This window comes from Zalophus californianus, chromosome 2 (assembly GCF_009762305.2).
Source record: "Zalophus californianus isolate mZalCal1 chromosome 2, mZalCal1.pri.v2, whole genome shotgun sequence".
Classification (NCBI taxonomy): Eukaryota; Metazoa; Chordata; class Mammalia; order Carnivora; family Otariidae; genus Zalophus; species Zalophus californianus.
In genome coordinates, this window is record NC_045596.1 from 80,667,906 (window position 1) to 80,690,069 (window position 22,164).

Sequence of the window (22,164 nt, forward strand, 5' to 3'; positions counted from 1 at the left end):
AATAAATAGAAGGAATGATTTATTATTGTAAGTCATGTGAAAAATATGTTCGTTGTGCCATGCTGTCTTGTGCATATAATTTCCATAAGCCTGTATACTTTCTTATCCTTTCATTTGAAATTAAATCTCTGTGAACTTCTCAGTGATTTTTTCAGAATAATTGTAGGGAAAGTATAGCACTTTTATTTGAATTATAAGAATGATATTTTATATCTGTAAATGATAATGCTGTGTGGTTGATTTTTGAATTTACTTGAAATGCATTTCTCATTATATTTTTTGACAATTGGGAGTTTGAAAGAACCCAGAAATTAGATTTCTCTTTTTAAAAAGTATTAATAGCTTCTATTTTAATTAACCTTCTTCACTCTCAAGAATGTAATGCTTCATTCTTAAAAGATTGAAAACTCCACATGACAGCTTTATAAATACAAGGAATCTTTTTAGTAACATATGTTTTAAAATTCACATTTGTGTTTTATCAAACTTTCGTGTCAGACTAATTAGTTTACTTATATTTTATGATGTACTCCCAATGGAGAATTTTTTAACGTGGGTTTATTCACAATGATACTGGGCTTACAATAGATACGAAAGCCAATGTATGCAAAAAGCACCAGAAGGCATTCACTATTAGAGATAGAAATTTGAGTAATATGTATGTATTTTATGGATTTATATTTTAACCCTTAAAAAGTAAAGCAGTTGCTAGCATATTTCAGTTAACACAGTTTATTTGAAAGGAGGAGAGTTCCAATTGTAAAAGGAATTACACTTGCCATAAAATCCATGGAAATCTTTTGAAAAAAGTAGGTCAGATTTCAGTTTTACCGGCTTTGACAGTACCCATTTTAGGAACTCTTCCAAATGGAAGGAAACTCTTACATAACCTCAGGTAGCAGGCTGATATAACTGCTAAATGGGTCAGAGTGAGGCTTTGTTGCTGATGAACTTTTTGAATCCCAGTCTCTCTCTTGCATATAGAGATGAAAGAATCACTGGGTAAGAACATTTTTCATTTAAAATGTCTGGTCTTTTTTCTTTTCTTCCGAAGAGCCACCAAAGGTACTTCAGTTATGGATTTCTCTTTCGAAGTATCCAAACAGACTTCTGATATAAGCAACATTTTAAAATAGCTCTTTTGCCTTGAACTTTGCCAAGTAACTCTTTTTATAAGAAGTTTGACATCCTTTAAATCAAAGATCAGAGAAAAATTGTATTTCAATTTAGAAGGAATCAGCAAAGCTGTGATGGGATACGTTGGGGAATATAATTTTAAATAAAGAGAAGTAGTATTAAATTTCAGAATTGCATACCTTCAGCGTGTTTCATTATACATTTCTCTCAAAGGTGATATTAAAAAGAAAGAGTTCTTTTTTTCCTCCTTATTTGGCCATCTCTGTAGTATTCCCTTCTTTCAGTGATTAGTTTTGTTTATATAGCTGTGCATATTTTAAATTGCTGATGTAGTTAAATGGTCTTATGGTACTAAAGAGCTTCACATTAAATTCCCATGCTGTATTTATAATTTGTAAGGATAAATTGGTGATTGGAGACTGAGTTTTCTCTGTTTGCAGATGTTACTTCTTGAGGTCAGGAAATAATTGATATTAGACATACTTGTTCAAAGTTATTTAGTAGGGGCTGGAAGAAAATGATAGACAAAATTAAATATTTGTGCCTTTTTATATACCAGAAAAAGATTAATATACAATTCAAATTAATACATATTAAAATTAAGCAAATAATGCCTGTTTACAAAAAATAAAATTAATGCTTATTATATAATTAGTACTGTTATTGGAAACATACACACATAGGGAGCTTATATAATATGCCATCTTACATGATATAAAGAAAATTGGATTTGTGCTCAGTGATGAATAAACAAATATTCCAAAATGAGGTGATAATCGGGCTTGCCAAAGCCAGTATTTATGAAGTGAAATAAATATTATTTATTTCATTGACTTCAAGTGTAATTGGAAAGGATACCAAATATATGCTTGGATCTATGTATATATATTAGTGATTATAACTATGCTAAACTATTTTTATGTAAAAAATAAAGAATTCATTGTTCTGCTTGCAAATGCTAAAATATACTTAGCAATAATTCTATAATATTTTGTAATATAAGTTGGTTAGATAAGTGTGTATTAATATAATACAGACATGCTTTGAAATTGCCTAAGTATGCAATGTGTATTTGCAGCAGTTATATTTAACAGGGAACTATTTATGTCTGGCATTTAAAATAAATGTTTATTTCAATGGTATAAATTAGGTTAAATATTTAATTATGTTATTAAAGGGTTTTGCAGGTTCATATATTTACCCCACTCCTTTTACAGTATTCAGTTTTATTTATTTATTTATTTTTAAGATTTTATTTATTTGACAGAGCGCAAGCAGGGGGAACAGCAGAGGGAGAGGGAGAAGCAGGCTCTCTGCTGAGCAGGGAGCCCAATATGGGGCTCGATCCCAGGACCCTGAAATCATGACCTGAGCCGAAGGCAGATGCTTAACCAACCTAGCCACCCAGGCACCCCTATAGTATTCAGTTTTAGAGTAAAATAGAATTATCAGCCAGTAAGTATAAAAATCAGATTCTTCAACTTTTAACAGTTAATCTGTTGTATATGAATGGGTGTATTATCAAAGTATATCATGTATATAAGAACAAAAAACTATTTTAATAATAAAATAGCAACAGCTATTTTTAGAGACAGTAATTACAGCTATTATCACATGAAAATGTTATAAAGATATCTTAGGGACGCCTGGGTGGCTCATTTGGTTAAGCATCTGCCTTCAGCTCAGGTCATGATCCCAGGGTCTTGGGATTGAGCCCCCCACATCAGGCTCCTTGCCAAGTGGGGAGCCAGCTTCTTCCTCTACCTGCCGCTCCCCCTCTTGTGAATGCTCATGCGTGTGCACGCTCTCTCCTCTCTCTCTCTCTGACAAATAAAATCTTTAAAAAAAAAAGATATCCTGAATATATAGTTAGAAATAGATGTTTTGTAATACTGTTAAAAGCTCTAAAAAAAATCGCATGCCATTAAAGACATCTCTGTCTATTATGCACGAAGGAACACAACTTGTTGACCAAGCACACAGTAAGTGTGTGATTTTTGGTCAGAATAAAAAAAATGATAGAAGTAGTAATTGGGGCCATTTTTAGAAATTAAGCAAATAGTGCATTGCTTATAAAAGAAATATAGGGTACTTTAAAATTAATGTAATTATAAATAAATGAGATTTTACTATGCCCCCCCGGAAGGCAAATATTGCAGATTGATGAGATTTCCAGTTCTACCATTCACTAAGTTGTCATTTAATCTTTAGAATTTCAGTTTCCTCATTGGTGAAGTGACTTGTGTGGATTAAATCAGGTATATTTGTAGATGTATAATATAAATTATGAACTAGTATACAAAGAAAATATGTAGCAATTATATGTGATTGTTTGTCTTCACTTGGGCTGCTATAACAAAATATCGTACACTGGGTGGCTTAAACAACCATTTGTTTCTCATAGTTCTGGAAGCTGAGAAATCCAACCAAGATCAAGGTGCCAGTAGATTGAATATCTGGTGAGGACATTCTTCCTGCTTTGCTCATAGCTTCCTTCTCATTGTATCCTCACCTGACAGAGAGAGAAGAAAAGAAAGGGGAAGCAAGCTCTTCTGTCTGTTATAAAGGCACAGATCCCATTATGATGCTTCTACCTCTATGACCTAATTACTTCCTACTACCTTCACATCAGGGGTTAGGGTATTAACATATGAATTTTGGAGGGTCACATTCAGTCCATACATTATTGTTTCTAAAAGTGTGCTGTGACATAGTGTAATATATACACTAATGTACACAAGATATTTAAAATAAAGATATAAAGGCCAGAAGCCTTATAAAGATGGGCAAAGATAAATCTAAGAATCAAGGATAATATATTTACTATAATGAGCACTAATTCAATTTGAACTTCTTGGCAGCCAGGATGGAAAAAAAAAAAAAAACTGGTTATGCTAAGTAATTTTTATTTTATGCTAAGGAGAAATAGTCTAGTTCTTCAATCAAACAAAAACTGTTGAGATAAATACTAAAAAAGATTTATCATCAGGATATCATTAGTTGCCTAGATGACTGTCTACACATCCCTCTTAAAATATGCAAAGGATGTTGGCTGGTGTTAGAGGCAGCATCTTCAATAATGGCTGTAAAAAAATTGCCCCAATATTCTCCATATGATTGTTTCTTGTACCAAATCTTCAAGAGCATCCAAGAAATAATACTGAGTAACTTTGTTTTAATTGGGCAATATAGCCCAAATGTGTTGTTTTTTAGTAAACTTGAAGCATACAACTTAAAAATCTGAAGTTTTGACTTGAATATATTTTCTAATTTATTTTTTAATTTTTTTCAAAGATCTTATTTATTTATTTGACAGAGAGAGATAGCGAGAGCAGGAACACAAGCAGGGAGAGTGGGAGAGGGAGAAGCAAGCTTCCCGCTGAGCAGGAAGCCCGATGCAGGGGCTCAATCCCAGGACCCTGGGATCATGACCTGAGCTGAAGGCAGACGCTTAACAACTGAGCCACCCAGACACCCCTATTTTCTAATTTATTTCTAACCAAAATGCAGTTCTACTTTGTATTCATTGTATCTGCTCAGTTTCTGTGTTGTGTATAATAATATATCCAAGTTCTATTTTCTGAGATAAAAAAATATGCTGTCTTTTATTTCTAATCCTGTTATCAATTTGATAAAAATCTGATTTGCATGAAAGCAAATATTTTAAAATACCACATATTGATGGTGGTTACATGAATCTATACATCTGATAAAATTGCTTGGAACTGTGTACATTCCCATACACATAGAGAAGTGCAGATGAAAACTGATGAAATCTGAATAAGATCTGTAGGTTGTATCAGTGTCAGTTTCCTGGTTGGGATATTCTATTAGAGTTGTGTAAATGTGACCATTAGAGTGCGCTGGATGTAGGGTACATGGGAGCTTTATGTACTGCTTTTTTGCAATTTCCTTGAGTCTCTATTTCAAAATTAAAAGTTTAGAAAACTCCACTTATCCAGGAGGCATACATGCTCTCTCTTCTATGGGAAATGACCTTGCTTCTTTCATCCCCACTTGTGGGGTGGGGGAAATATATATATATCACATATATGTAAATACACACTTACATACATAAACACACACACACAAAATTTTAAAGTATGACCTACAACAATAATTTTTTTAACCGGGTGTGTGCAATTAAAATGGAAGATATAGTTGCCGCTAGTGTTTTTTCTCCCTTCCAATTTGACTTTCGGGGAAAAAAAATCAAAAAATTGACAGTCCCAAAATAAGATTTAGGGAGAGGGAATTTATACTCTCAGGACTTTGATCAGAACAGGTAATGAACAGTAATAACTTTACTAGCTTCCGCCTTCTATGCAACCTATAGTGATAGGTTAGTCTCATGAGAATTTCTGTGTTGGTGCACAAGCCTCTACTTCAGGTGAGATTTCTTATAAGTCAGTATCAGCCTTTAAGTAGTTTATAATTTACCCTTGTTCTAGAAAACTAATGCAAATGATGTGAGGGGGAAAATGCTTTTGGTGATAATCACTTCTGTTTAATTGTCCAAGTGTGTCTCTGATATTTAAAGAGGTTGTAATGTATGAAGGTAATGAAGTATGTATGTCAATGTTAAAAAAACAAGGCACTATTTAACAAATGCTGTGAAAGGTTCTATAACATAGGTCTAGGAGGGAGCGTATTTGTGTTTGAGCTCTTCTAGTGGTATCCATGAAGAAGAAAGCATTTAATCTGTATAGGATTTGGACCTGTGGAGAGACGGAAAAGGATTTTTCAGGAGTACAGAAAAGCATTTTAAAAGGTAGATAACATAATGGAGAGATGTGTCTGGAGCCCAGATTGGGGAAGGGCTTATATAACGGGGAGCTATTGAAGGTATTTCAGCAAAAGAATGAAATGCTCAAATTGATACCATAGACAAAGTTAATTTGAAAGAAGTGTACGTTGTAAGATAGGCAGTCATTCTTAACAAGAAGTATGCATCTGAAACACTTGGGGAACCTTTTCAAAATACATTTTCTTAGCCATATGCTAGAACCAGTAAATCAATATCCAAGGCTAGAATCCAGTGTGTCATGTATATTTTGCAAAAGCTTCCTAAATTATTCTGATGCACATTCCTGCTTAAAAAACATTGGGCGGTGGACTAGATGAAGAATAACCAGTAAGAAGGCTAGTTTTTCTTTTTAAGCTTGAGGAACAAATGATGGAACAGGAAGGAAGAGGGTGTGTATGGAACCCAAGAAGATATCAGATAAGAAGAAAGAAGGAGCCTATGAGTCCAGAATTTGAATCAGGATTAACACTAACCATGGAAATGTGTTTGGAGGTGTGTTGAACTTAAAGTGCTCTTGTCACATTCCTGTGACAGAGCTTTAGGATTCGTGCACTTAACGAGTGATCATCGTTGACTCATGAGAATAGAAGAAACGTTTAAAAGGAAAAGAGACACATTTAGGGTGTAGACGAAATGAAGGAGCTTGTGAAGAAGTACTGAAAGATTCGAGGAAAGTAGGTTTATTGTCATGGATTCCAGAGTTGGGTGGTAAACAGTGTCAAGTACTGCCAAGAAAAAAAATACTGAATTTTGATGATTGGATAAAGAGACATTCATGTTTTAAAAAACATCTTTAAGTTGAGTCTTGTGGAGAGGGAAGTCAAATTGCAAGGGCTCTGGTAAGGAATGAGGAAATGAAGGGAGAGTATTAACTTTCTAGAAGTTTAATGAGAAAAGAAGAGACGAGTAGTTTGAGGGGAGGGCAGTACTGTGAGAGTGATACAGAGTAGTGAGACAGGAACGTATTCGTTAGGCTAGGACCCTGTGGACAAGCACAGAGTAAATTTCTTCGAGGGAAGAATTGGTAAAGATCGTAGATGAAAAAAGAAATGAAGTCATGAGCCCAAGTAAACAGGGTTGGTATTAGAACAGAAAAGGACGTTTCTGCCTTCAACTGTCAGAAGATAGGTGAAGGTATAAAAAAGAGTTAAGATAGTAAAGAGGACAGTCAGAAGAGTGTTTTCTAGCATGGCCTCCCATCCTCCCAGTAAAGTGCAAGTCACACCCGTCTGTTAATGAAAGTCAGCAGCAAGGTAACAGTAGGAAACTTGTGGTGTGGGGGGAAAGTTCAGAACTGGGGCTCTGGGGCATGTTATCAATAGTCATGAAGATCAAATTGTTTAAATAACCAAATGGTAGTGGAGGTTTACTGTGGTTAGAGATCTTGATTTCTGCGTCTGTTTGTTAATTTGTGTTGTGCACTTAAGATGTGTGTAGGGCTAAAAAGTTATTTTGTACTTTGATGTGTAGACAGGAAAGAAACATGGAAAAAACTTGAAATTGGTATTCCAGCTTCATAGAAGCATGTATTTTGTATCAGAGTGGGAAGAGAAGTGAGGCAGAGAAGAGGAAGCCATTATAGTAGGCCAGGTGGGATGTAGTAAATACTGACTAGAGCAGAGAGAATGAAATGAAAATACGAAGTAAGATTAGATTGCTTATTATCAGTTTGGTTCTTGCAAAGTAGTGTACTAGGTTTAAGAAATGGTTACTTAAGTAACCCTTCAGATGGCTCACACTTTGAGGAATTATGATCTTTCCATTTTTATACTTGTCACATTCAAATCCCTCTTGTTTATTAAAATGGTATTTAAAAATCTAAGATACTGTAAATTTTTACCTTAATAAAGATTGTAGGGCAAAGAACACAGTTCATAGCTGCTTTTTTTCCAGTACTTCATTAGTTTCCAGCTACTATGTTATAAAAATGTGACTATCTTGTTAAAAAGAGATGGAATAATTGTTTTCCAGTAGTTTACCAGTTTTATAGGTATGAAGGTGGAGACAGCATGTGAGGAAGTTTGCACATGGCAAAAATATTACATGATTTATCTTGAGTTCAATAAGAAGTCCTATCATAGGGTTGCCAAATTAATTTTTTTGTCCCTTGGATACCAGGTTCCCTCCTAGTCTCTGAATCAAAGCCTGAATGACCTTTGGAATTTTCCTTTCCTGAATAACAAGACTTAGATAGGGTGGGGAAAGTCTAATTTATAAAGTTCTTCTTTATAAAAATCTTCCAATAAGATTTTTGTTTGTTTTTGCTTAAATCTTTTCCCCCCTTAACCTTTACTACCCTAATTTCACCTGTTAAAGATGAAGTTAAAGTTTAGCTACATTAAACATAAAATTTTCAGTCAGCTTGTAGAAACCCTGTTAACGCATATTATCCTCTGCTCTTCTTAATTGTGGTCTGATTTTTCTATTTTTCTTCTTTGTAACTGAGCTGAAGTACTGAGAACTTTGTTTTTAATCAGTTGTCCCTGCTACATGTTGTGGATATTTCCTTTGGCTGTGAGGGAATATAAAAGAGAAATACCATTTGAAGGTGAATAATTCAAGTTCTTCTTGCTGGGTGGAATAAATGTTTTTACCTTTTGAGAAACTATGCTGTTATCAGTTAAAGTTAAATTTTAAATCATAACTGTAAATACATATGTGCACACATACACATACATTTCCATAATCTAGCATAATTACTTTTAAGTATGAGATAGTTTGATACAAAAGCCTCTTTTATATGTAAAATAATTGGAATAAAATTTAATTTTGATCTTGAGCAGTTTGGACTTACAAAGTGGAACAATAAATTATTTACATTATAATTTGAAGGCTGTTCAGAAGTCATATTATGGAAGTAATTGAGTTCAGAATCGGAGCCATGGGGCATGTTATTAATAAATTATTTTATAATTTGCTTATAATCTCCAGATACTCAGCCTTTCACTAGTAAAATGATAATATAGAAATATAAAAATAAAGGGAGTAATTTCAGCAATTTCTTGAACAAATATATGGTGATTTATGGATGCTCTGTTGTATAAAGACCTTTTGAAAAAAGAATTATCAAGCAGTTTTGACTAATGTGAGAAATCTGTTGAGCTGTAGAAATTAATACAAGTATCATCAGGCACACCGAAGCTGTGTCCATCAAATGCCATGTTGTGACCTAATTCTAAACTGCATCTGTGGAACTAGTGCTTTCTTCCTGATCCTGCATTATACATGTAAATATATAAATATATTTGAAATTTTCCTGCATAAAGACAAAATTTTTAAACCTTGAATATAGTACTATGCCACAAAATTGCAAGCTTTATGCTTCTTTTTTGATGTGTGAGTATTTAACAATCGTGGTTTTTTCTTCATGACTCATTTTTGTAATTTCACTGATGTAATATTTATAGCTTTTACTTTTATATGTAATCTTTCATGCATTTTATCTGCACCTGGTTCATTTATAAGTTGCTTTTTAAATTTAAGAAAAGATATTGATGGGTTCACATTTTTCATTTGAATGTTTAAAACATATTTGAATAAACTAACAAAGATTTAACCTGTTGAACCGTTCTTTTAATCAGCCTTCTATTTGACATAGGAAAAAATGTATTTCTACTAAGCAATATTAGAATTAGAAATATGCCTTTATGTCATTGAAGATATGTATTTATGTTCCTTCCTGTACAAAGTCTCAGTACTTATACCATGGGTCATATGATTTGAGTGTTTTTATTCCAATAGTGATGATGAGTAAATCTCTGGAAATTCTCATTCTGTATATTTGTATTTTTTCATGTATATATATGCACCAGGTACTTTAATCAACAAATATTGCTTGAGCCCACTGTATTCAGGACACTGTGCCAGTAATGGGGATTATAGGAGAAAATAAGAGCAAGAAGTCCCTATCCTTGTGGGGCTTGCACAGAAGGAAATAAGTAATAAACACTACAAAAAGAAGATATTTACAGATTGTGGTCATTGATATCTAGGGAATAAAGATGATGTAATGGAGAGTATCAGAAGGTGAAGAAAGTTGTCTCTGAGGATGTTATTTGAACTGAGGTCTGAAAAATGAGAATGAACTATTTAAAGAGAAGGGGAAGAATATTCCTTTAGAAGTAGAGCAATTGCAAAGCCCTGGGTGAGGAAAGAACTTTGTATGTTTAAAGAATAGAAAAGAGATCAAGATAAAGGAGATGCTGTGTACAGAAAGAGTATTCTACAAAAACATGGAAGAAATAAGCAAGACATAGATCATAGAGAACCTTGTGGGTCATTCTAAGGTAATAGGAATTTATGAAAGGGGATCTGATTCAGATTTTAAAACATCACTCTTGGAGCTGCATGGAAAGTGGGTTGAGAAGAATGGAAGTTGGGAATTAAAATGGAAGCATAGAGACCAATTATAAGACTTTTGTAGTAGTCCAGGCAAGAGATAATAGTGACTTGGGTTAGGGTTATGGTAGCGACGCTGATGGAGGGCAGCAGAATTCGAGAAGTATTTACAGGAGTGAGAGTAAGAGAAATCAAAGTAATTTCTAGACTTGGGGCTTGAGTAGCTGGACAGAGGTTAGGGCAGTTTACTGATATAGGAAAGAACAGAGATTTTTTGTTATGTTTTTCTGACTTTTGTTATTGCTGCCTGTTTTGCTTTTCTGGGGGCAGTAATAAGTCTGAGTTCTTAATAGAGATATGCAAGAGGAAATGACAGGTGGGCTATTTCTAGATCTTTATTTGTATACATTTTGGGGATAAACACCCAAAAAGTTTAAATGATTTCTTGCATTTAGCAAGATATTCAGATTATACTTCAGTAGGTGGTATAGATTCAAGGGACCATGAGAAATTGGAAAGCTTAGGGAATAAAGACACCTAGAATTCATAATTTTTTAGATAATAATTTTTTAAATAGAGGAGACTTTTAGAATTAAGTCTTCTAATCCACTCATTCCAAATTTTACAGATAAGGAAACTGAGGCCTGAGAATTCAAGTGACTTTTTAGGATAGTGCTGAACTAAAATCCAAATTTATGGTTCATTGTGTTAAGCACTGTATTTGAGGAAGTTATCACTTTCATAAATACATACTTCATTAAATACATTTATGCTTTAATATTAATGGTTCAGCTCTTAGAACTGCAGATTTAGGAATATGTTCTGAGACTTTTGTGAAAAGCTAATCCTAAACCAACATTTTGTTTAATCTCTTATAAATCACAAAAAATAAACTACCTAATTGAAAGAGGATGGAGCAGAACCAAATGATGAAGGAAAAGCTCTTTAGTTTTCCCAAATTTGAAAACATTATATAAAAAGTATTATGTGTGTATAAACATGCTTTATTATCATATTTGATCCTTTATTTTTGTCCTTTTCTATAAATGTAGAGGAGTCTGAAATACTTCCCTGTTTATTCACTGGGAAATAAAAGACCTTGTGATTTGATCAGGATTCTTAGTAAAACTAAGGAAAGCCAGATAACAGTCTGAGAGTTTTATTCTCGATAAACCAATTAGACAAACATAGGTATACCTTTCAAATTTTCAGATAAATATCTATTGCTTTGTACTATTCCTTTGGATACAGGTATATAGATGGTAAAAATTAAAATTATACTGCCTTTAATGTCTTGAATAAATTCTTCCATTCCTGGGATGAAGAATGATAGAAAGGAATTTATACACATCTTACATATTTTTAACAAATATTTTAAATTCAGTTTTGTCCAGCTTTTACTGATTGATACACCCTTTTAAATGTGATTTATTGGCATTGTAAAGTGAACTTTTCCATTTAGTAGTAGCTCACTAGCATAAAATTTTTTCTGATACTGTGCTTTAAATGAAATAAATTGAGGTTATACGCAGCAAAACCTTAGTAATATGTCAAATAAGCAGCAAAAAAAGTTCCTCAGTGACCTGAAAAACCTTAAAATAAGCAGTGATAAGAAGATGAAAGAACAGAAACAATTTCTTTCAGTTGGACAGTTTGTCATTTGAGTGAATACCAGGTGATGGTTGTGTTTTTCCTCTTTATTCCACATAATATAGTATAGGTGAGTTAATAAGTATATAATATATGTCATTTGTATCACCTAACCTTTATTAGAGCATGTCAGTATTATATAGTGCTATAGAAAAGAAAGAAATGGAGATATGCCAAGTCATTTTTTCCAGATCGGTATATATTGCAGGAAGCCATAACTGAATGAAAATCACAGGCCATTTTTTAAAAAGTAATTTGATGTTAAAATTGACTGACTGACAAACCTCCAGGTGAAAATATTTAATACTTTTTGAGAGCGGGAGCAATGCTATCATTCTTGCATGAAGATCTGATTGTATTTTTCTTCTTCAGATTTCTGAATTGTTGTGACATAATTTCTATCATTTCTAGAGTTTTTTCTTATCAACCCTTATTTCTTTTAACCCTCATTTCTCATTTTGTGATTTGGATGTTTATTTATTATAAAATTAATTGGAAAAGTTATACATTAAAAGCAGTTTTGTAGAATGGCACTGATGCTTCTCTGTAGTGGCCAAATTGATTTTGGAGAAGGAGAAGCCCTATGCTTAACTAGTTATGAAGCAGCTAAAGTTTCACTTCAGTTTGATGAGCACTTAAAGTGTCTCTTATATGCTCATGAATACTTAATTGTCTTTTAAGATTTTCAGTTTTTACAGTATTTGAAAATTTCTCAAAAGTTTTCAGTGGCACATCACATTCTTTTTTTTTTTTAAGATTTTATTTATTTATTCATGAGAGACAGACAGAGAGAGAAAGAGAAAGAGAGAGGGAGGCAGAGGGAGAAGCAGGCTTCCCAAGGGGCAGGGAGCCCAATGCAGGACTCGATCCCAGTACCCTGGGATCATGACCTGAGCTGAAGGCAGACGCTTAACCATCTGAGCCACCCAGGTGCCCATCACATTCTTCTTTTAAATAATAGTGTTCAGTAGTGATACACTCATAAACCAATACCTACCATATGATTCAGATGTTCCATTCCTGGGTATTTACCCAACTCAGCATTCAGTTCATCATTCAGTGCTGCTATATTCACAGTAGTCTCAAACTAGAAACAACCCAAATGTCTATCAGTATAGGTAAATGTAGTAAAAAAATAGTGATACAGAATAAAATCTTTAAAAAAAAAATTAGTGATCTATCCATACGGTGGAATACTCTTTAGCAGTAAAGAGTAAACCACTTGCATACCTGATACTATGGATGAATCTCCAAATCATTAAGCTGAGCTAAGAGTGTTAGACCTGAAAGAATACATGCTGCATTAATCTATATATATAATATACATATTTATATCTAATGTGTGTACACACACACACACACACACACACACACACAGTGCAAAATAATCTATAGTGACAGAAAACATTGGTTGTCTGGGGCCAGAGGTGGAGGGAGAGATGGCTTGCAAAGAGATTTGTGGAATTGGGTTGTATTGGTGGTTTCTAGGGTATACAGAACTGTCAAAACTCATCAGTTATACATTTTAAATCTATGTAGTTTATTTTACATAAATTTTCCTCAGTAGAGTTAATAAGGGAATCAGGATCTAAACACAAGAGTACACATTTTCTTTCTTTTTACACACATAATAGATGTCTTGAAAGACATTCTGGAAAACATGACCATGAACCTTTTTCTAACCCTTTCATATAAAACTAATTTCTTTATTTGTGCTTCCATTATATTCTAAAAACATAATTGTTTACTGCTTAAATATTTTCCTTCATACTTTTTTCTCCATGACTATGAATCAGTTATTTTTGTATTCCCAAAACCTAGCTCAAGTTTATGAAGAATCATAGGTAACCCCACAAAAGTTTGATAAATAAAGACAGGAGAATTAATGCTAATTTGGTCACAGGTTTTGAGATGCCTCAAAAATGATTATGTAATATATGTTATTAGTATTTTAAGAACTGTTACTCTCTTGGGGTGCCTGGGTGGCTCAGTTGTTAAGCGTCTGCCTTCAGCTCAGGTCATGATCCCAGGGTCCTGGGATCGAGCCCCACATTGGGCTCCCCGCTCCGTGGGAAGCCTGCTTCTCCCCCTCCTACTCTCCCTGCTTGTGTTCCCTCTCTCGCTGTGTCTCTGTCAAACAAAAATCTTTAAAAAGAAAAAAAAGAACTATTACTCTATTAAATAAGAGTTAGCTTAGATTATAGGTGAGCTAGAAAAAGCACTTTAATTTTACTGTATAAATCTCACTATGTATTCATAATTTATAGGTGACTATACTTATGTTTATCATGGACATGAATGTTTAAATCTGTGAAGTTTTATGTAAACCACGTTTCTCCTTTTTCCTTCATCTCTTCCTCCAGAAGACATATATCTTCTCTGTGCTTCCATAGAACCCTGTAAAAGAATGTATTGAAGCTTTTATTCTGTTTACTACTCTTTTCTTCCTCATGGAAATAGAAACTCAGTGAAAGCAAGGCCTTCGTAAATCTGTTTATATTCACTGTGCCTGACACAAAGGCTAAGTTTACATTAAATAAGCACCTATTCTATAATTGAATGTGCCAATCTTTCTAGCTCTGTCAGTTTTTATTTTGTAAATATTGAAGGTCTATTTAGGATTGTTATGTCTTAACATTGTATAATGTCCTACTTTATCCCTGGTAATACTGCTTGTTCTGTGTCTACTATGTCTGACCATATAGACACAAATTTCCTTTGATTAGTGTTTGCATAATACATCTTCTACCATTCCTTCATTTTTATTCTGAATAAACTTATATACAAGGTGCGTTATTTGTAGATAGCATAGTCGGGTTTTGCTTTTTTATCCAATCTGTGACTATCTATACCTTTTAAGTGGGAGATTTAGACCATATGTATTTAAAGTGACTTTGGTTGAGTTTGGCTTGGCTTGAAATCTTGTTGTCTTCTGATTTTTCTGAACTCTTCTTTATTCCTTCCATCTTTTTCTGATTTCTTTTGGAAAAATTGGGTAATCTTTATTTTTCCCATGTATTCCCATTATTGGCTTATTAGCTGTACCTCTTTTTAATTTTTTAGTGGTTGCCCTGTGGTTTGCAGTATACATCTTTAACTTATCACAGTTTACCTTCAAATATTATGTCACATCACATACAGTTTAATAACCTTACAACTGTATACTTCTAATTCTTCTTATACCTTGTGCTGTTATTGTCATACATTTTATTTTTACATAGGTTAGAAACCCCACAATATATTGTTCTTTTTACTTTAGACAGTTAATTATCTTTAAACATAGGAGGAAAACTTTTTAATATTTACTATCATTTTTGTCATTTTCAGTGTTCATTTTTGGGTAGGTACAAATTTTATTTAGTATTGTACTCCTTTTGCCTGAAAAACTATTGTGAGCATTTTTTTTTTTTGCGTAACAGATTTGCTGTCAGTGAATTCTCTCAGCTTTTATTTGTTTGAAAAATTCTTTACTTCACCCTAACTATTGAAAGATATTTTCACTGGATAAAAAATTCTGGGTTGATGGTTTAAAAAAAAAAAACAAAAAACATTTTAAAGCACCATATCAGTATTTTATAGATATCATTCCATTGTCTCCTAGTTTGAATAGTTTAGATGAGATTGTACTGTTTTTCTTATTTTTGCTCTTACAAAAATAATTCCCCACCCCAGCCCCCCCAGCTGTCTTCAAGAGATTCTCTTTTTCTTTGATTTTTCAGCAACTTGGCTGCTTGGTGTGTATTTTTATTGTTTGCTTTGTTTGGGGTTCCATAAGCCTCATAGATTTGCGGCAGGATGTCCTTCATTATTTTTAGAAAATTCTTAGCCATTAACTCTTTAAATATTTCTCCTACCCTGTTCTCTATCCCTTCTGGGATTCCAGTTACACTTACATTAGATTGCTTGCTATTTTCTTTCAGTTCTTAGGTGCTCTGGGTTTTTCCCTCACTCGTTTTGTCTCCTTGTGTTTTAGTTTTTATAATTTCTCTTGATCTACAGTTACTGAGTCTTTCTTGGTTTTATTGAGTCTACTGTTCAGCCTCTTGAAATAATTCTTCACCTTTAATATTGTGTTTTTCATTTGTAGCATCTCCATTTAACTCTAAAGTTTCCATTTCTCAGCAAAATTCCAATTCTTCTCATGAATATTGTTTTCCTTTTCCATTAGATCCTTTAATATATTAATCATAGTTATTTTTAAAGTCCTGTCTGATATTTCTAACACACAGGTCACCTATGAGTCTCATTCTGCTGGTTGGTTTACCTTTTGATAGTGGGTTATTTTTTCCTCTCTTTTTTAATATATCTGTTAATTTTTTATTGGGTGTTGGACATTGTGTATAGAAAAACAGTAGAGATTGAAATTAACAGTATTTAATCCCCGGGAATAAGCACACTTCCTTTTATTTCAGGCAGTTAGTATAGGATGGAGGTCCAGACAATCTAGTCAGAAGTTGAACTGGGTTCATACTTTGCTGTTGCTAACTTTATTTCAGTGCAGTAGTCTTCAAGCTCTCTTAGTAATGGGCTCCTCTTACCTTGTGCTTAGAGTAACAGTGCTTAGTGTTCTTGCTTTCTCTTCAGCCTTTAGCCATCTGTGCATGCCTGAAGGTGGTATGCATATACCATATGTGGTATGCACGTACCACAAAGGGATTCCCTCCATATTCCTATTCCTCTTCCAACAGTAGACTGTGGGTCACAAGCACCATGCAGAGCCTCCATCACTATTGCTATTAGTCCATAGAGTAAAAATGCTTTTCTAAACATTTTGATGCTAAGTGGAAAAGAAATTCAAAGACAGTAGATTAAGTAATGAGGAAATAACTAATTTTCCTTTGGTTGTGCCCATATCACAGTTTGCACATATATACCGACTATTAATTAACTAAAATCCTATATTAATTATACTTGAGATATATTGGTAGTGATCTGAAAGCCATAATTTCTGTGAGATGTATAAAATCTCAATATATAGTAAAGGCTCACTTAAATTTCAAATACTTTTTTTTTTTTGGTATGAAGCTTGAATATTCCACATTGTTTATGTGGAGAAGTATATTAGTTTCCTAGGAATGCTATAATAAAATACCACAAACTGGATGGCTTAAAGCAACAGAAATTTATTGTATTGTAGTTGTAGAGGCTAGAGGTCCAAAATCAGGGTGTCAGCAAGACTATGTACTCCCTCTGAAATCTGTATGCAAAGAGGCTTATTTTTTTTTTTTGCTTTCCTAGCTTCTGGTGTCCTCAAGGAGTTCCTGGCTTGTGGCAGTAAACTCCATTCTCTTCTGTCTTTACATGCTGTCTTCTCCCTTTGTGTTTTTATATTTTCCCATGGCATTCTCTCTGCATCTCTCTCCTCTTAAAAGGATACTAGTCATATTGCATTAAGGACCCACCCTACTCTAGCATGACCTCATCTTATCTGTTCACATCTGCAGTGACCCTGTGTCCAAATAAGGTCACATTCTGAGGTCCTGGAGGATAGGACTTGCTTATATTTTGGAGGAACACAATTTAACCCAGGAATAATGTCTGTATCTCAAAAGCATACTCCAAATCAGTAACATTATCTCAAACAGGTAAAGATATTAAACTACTGAATTTGAAAGGCAAGCTAAGAATACACTCATGAATAAATCTTTGTGTCATGAATTTATTTTAACTTTCTAGGAAGAATTTTGATATTTGATTCCTTCTCAATTCAGGTAAATTTGAAAAAAAAGCAACTAACTTTTTAAAAATCACATTTAAGGAAAATATTTATAAACTGTCCCATTTGCTTCTTATTTGGAGCATTGTTTCATAGAGTTCTGGTAAAATTAGGCAATTCAGTCATTTCCTTAGCTCAGTAATGGGATAGTTTGGGGATTTTCAGTAATTGTTCATTTAGCTTTCTAAGACATCTGAATTTCATAACACATGTGGCTGGCATTCACTGAGAACTAATGGTCTCTTTGAAGTTTAAAATCTAGTCTCTATAGTTTGGTTTTGACTAAAAAGACTCAGAGTAGTATTTGCATCCCTACATGTAAGAGTCCAATTTATGTTGCCTTTTGTTTTGAAATCCTTGTTCAGAATATATTTACATGTGTTCAGATTCTGTCATAATAAAATAATTTGTTCTCAGAGTTTAAAAAGTAGCATAGCAGTGGATTCTGAAGAAAAGCAATGCAGAACTTCAGTAAAATAAATTTTATTGTGGCACCTTTGTAATGCGATTGCTTTTTGCAAACTAATACTAGTAAGGACTTAAGTTATTGTTTTGACTTTAAGCATCTACTCTGAATCACCTTTGTGTTTACTAAGAGCACTTTAAAAATTATTTCTAAATAGTATAATTTTTCAGAACTCAGCAGGAAAAAAGCCAGGTCTCAGTTTCCAGCTTAGCTTGTAAAAAGAATGTTTGATTTATTTACCATAAGTCTTTGTAGTTTCTAGTAATAGTTACTTGGGAAAATAAAAATAAGTGCCTGAATTATAATGATTAATGATTGGAAAGTTAAAGTAGCAAGATTTGAGGGGTTTTTTTTTAATACATTGAAAAACAAAACCAAACACAGCATACACTAGTACTTCCTGTGTACACAACACAGAGTAGAAATAAAAGTTGAAATAGAAATGAATAAGAGAGTATCAGAGCTTAAAAAAAAAAAAAGAAGCTCAGAGATTAGGAGGCTTTCTTACGGTCAAACTTAACAAAACTTGCAACCTGGAAACTTATTATAGTTACTTTATAAGTCATTTCTTCAGTGATATTACAGTTTTTCTAATATTAACTTCTACCTTACCTTATTGAAATTTTTTAAGATTTTATTTATTTATTTGACAGAGACAGAGATAATGAGAGCAGGAACACAAGCAACGGGAGTGGGAGAGGAAGAAGCAGGCCTCCCGCCAAGCAGGGAGCCTCCTGTGGGACTCGATCCCAGGACCCTGGGATCATGACCTGAGCCAAAGGCAGATGCTTAATGACTGAGCCACCCAGGCACCCACATTATTGAAATTCTTAAGTTAGCACTTCAAATTTTAGGTAACAAAGAAATTCAGATTCCCACTCTCAATAACCAGCACTAGTCCTAGGATTTCATTATTAGATGTTCTTTGCATTCAGCTCCTTGGAGACCTTAGCTCATGACACGTCTACGGCTTTCTTTACTTGAAGAGTAAAAGTTTTACCTTATATTGAAAATCTCACTTTCTTTTCTTGACCGTTACTTAGCTATAATGGAACTTAAATTATAACAGGGGATACTAAAAGTGTTTGGAAAATGATGCATATGCTCCTAGATCTAATAGTGGAGAGGAAGGTCGAAAAGTGAGGAAGGTTGTTTGATGTCTTCTGTTTTCTCAGTGGTTTCTGTTAAGAATGCAGACGTTGAGAAACGGAGCGGCTTTAGAAAGTTGTGACCCATGGGTGGGTCTTCATGGGTGATATGAAAGGTACATGTGAAAAGATACTGCAGCACAGTTTAAGACTTTGTCCATGCTTATGAGGCTTATAATTTCAAAGTTTAAGAAAAGATTGTGTAATTTGCTCATTCTTTGCTGTGTTTTCAAATGTTAAGAGCACATTCTCTAGGAGTTTTAGAAATGTTTCACTCTCAAAATGCATCTCATTGAATGGATTAGTGACTCTGAGTTTTGATATGGATGTGCAACTTGTGTTATTGTACTGTGCGTCTTCAAGCTTTTAACCAATTTTATGTCGAATAGATTTTATCTATCAACCACTCTCTATGTTTAGCGTGCATTTTGGACAGCTGTTGTAGTGTATAGATTAGTCTTAATATTTGTTAAGTTCGTGGATACTCTAAAAAGATTTTTGGGGGGAGAGATACCAAAGAACTTTTTCGAAGTAAATCTCCAAAACCAGATTCTTAATTGATACTAGACAGTGCTGTTGTCTTAATGTAGGGCAAAAGTATTTCGCTATACCTTTTTTGTGTGTTTAATGAGAGAACGTTGAATTAAAATTCAGATTTCCCAAGTTTTAGTTCAGAATGCTGATATTTAATCATCATGATCTCTTTAAGCAAAGTCCAAGTTGAACAAAGGAAAAAAGAAATAAGGTTTATCATTTATCTTCTTAATTCACTTATCATAATATTATCTCTAAAGTACATTTACAATATGTCATTTGTATTTATCTTCTCCATGCCTTGGCTTTCATTTTTGCCATCAGTAACCTTAGAAAGCCTTTATGGCTTTTATGCCCTGTTCCACTTTTCAGTATACCAAACACTCTAGCACTTACTGTAGTGTTGTGTGCAGCCTAAGATCAGCCAACATCATTAATTAGCACTTGCAGATCATTATGTGCAGGATGCTTTTATAGAAAACAGAGAGGGAGGTGGTCACAAATCCATGTCCCTTCAGAATGTTAAAGGTGAACATTTGCTTTATTTGCTACAATTTCTTTACATAAAAGCTAATTTATTGAACAGTATCTCCATACATACATACTTTTCTCATGTTTCTCAGTAGTAATTTGTAACAAAATTTAGATGAGAGCTTATTAGTATGATCAGCCACTACCGTTTATTGCTCTCAGGTCGTCATTTTCTCAGGTGTGCATCCTAGTCATCACCACAGTAACCATTCCTGATGTCACAAAGGATTATTACTTTTGCTAGGAAGTAAGTTTGAGCAGATGGATGCATAAGGAACCAAAATCCTGTTGTTATACAAATAATTAGAGGGTAGGAGGAAACTAGTATCCATTATGCATGTAGGCATAATTTTTGAAATAGATTTTTAAATTTGTATTTCATACTGAATTTCTGAGAAATATGAAATGTTTAAATCACAAAAGTGGGAGCAGCATGAAAGTCATGGACTTTTAAATTGTAAAAAACTACTTTTAGGTAAAACTTGCTTTTGCAGATTATAGGCTGCTTTTACATCCAGTACCATGCTGCCTCCTCAGTTTTTCTCCTTAGTGTTTTCAAAGAGTTAAGCTTTCTATCTTCTCTTTTGGAAATCTGATGATGACAGAAATTATATAAAAAAAACAATGTATTTGCTGAGGTTATTATAAGGCTTTTCTATAAAGCATGAATATAAGAAAGTTCCAGAATTGTACCTACTCATATTATTATATAGGCTTGATAGGTACTTTCTACTAGCTACTTAGCTGTCTTTCCATTTTTTCTTTCAAATTCTAACGTCTGTGTTTCTCTGCATTTATCTGTTTCTTTCTCTCCTTTTCTCTTTGAACTGTTGTGGGTTGGATTGTTGGGGTTTTTTTGTGTGTGTGTGTTTTTTCATGTAATGCTGTCTACACTCAATACCAAATTAATTGCCTTATTGAATGTCCAGAAAAGCAGACTGTCAGCAAAGATCTGCTTTTGTGTATTTTGGAATAGGTTCAACCTTACCTATCAGATTGCCTAAACCTTAAAAATCAAATAATACCCAAGCAGTAGCGGAGGGGTGAAGCAATGAACTCACATGCAGATGGAGGGAGTATACACTGGCCTTGGCAACCTGTTCGTCTTTATGACGAAAGTAGAAGTTACACAAATTCAGTGAACCAACAGTACCATCTATGTATAGTAAAGAATAGCCCAAACGTAGGAACAACCCAAGTAACACTCATCAAAAGAATAGGTAAATAATTGAGATGTGTTCATACAATGAATATTATACAGTGGGAACATGAAACAGAATTTCACAAACATAATACTGAGTATAGGAAGATAAGCACAAAAGAATAAATACAGCATGATTCCATTCAAATAAAGTTCAAACAACAAGCAAAGGTAAACTATTCCATAACCATATTGTGGTGGTTAAAAACAAAAGCAAGTAAATGATTTTCATTCTCATTCTCTATCTGTTTCTTTTGACAAACACACACACACATACACACGCACTCACATTCATCCTCTAGGTAAATGATAATTCACCAAAATCTAAGCAAAGGCCCCATTTATTCAGTAAATACTGAGTGTCTACTATGTACTGGGCATTTGTTGCCTAGAACAGAGAGAGAGCCTAGTTGGAGAAACATACAAGTAAATCTGAAATTAGAATACACTGTAACATGTCACAATGATTGTATTCAGTGGTTATTTTAGGTTCTTTCCTCAGCCTTACTATATAACTTGTACCTGATAATGGAATATCACCTTGGTAACTTTTTTTGGTAACATTTTTTTCTCATTTGTGAGACATAATAACCATGACAAGCAAGTTTTATTGCTTCCTGCTCTTGGCTGCTGAAG

General features: G+C 33.6%; 1 protein-coding gene and 1 long non-coding RNA gene across 8 annotated transcripts in view; one reads left to right on the plus strand and one right to left on the minus strand.

Moving 5' to 3' along the window:
- RAP1GDS1 (Rap1 GTPase-GDP dissociation stimulator 1) overlaps nt 1-22,164 on the plus strand; it is a 291,329-nt gene that overhangs the window by 207,711 nt on the left and 61,454 nt on the right. The gene's annotated exons all lie outside the window — the stretch shown is intronic.
- LOC113924781 lies at nt 1,059-20,607 on the minus strand. The gene is made up of 4 exons (XR_003520798.1): nt 20,402-20,607; nt 12,930-13,019; nt 1,317-1,644; nt 1,059-1,189 (listed from the first exon to the last, which is right to left on the minus strand). It is a non-coding gene; the product is annotated as an uncharacterized LOC113924781 (long non-coding RNA).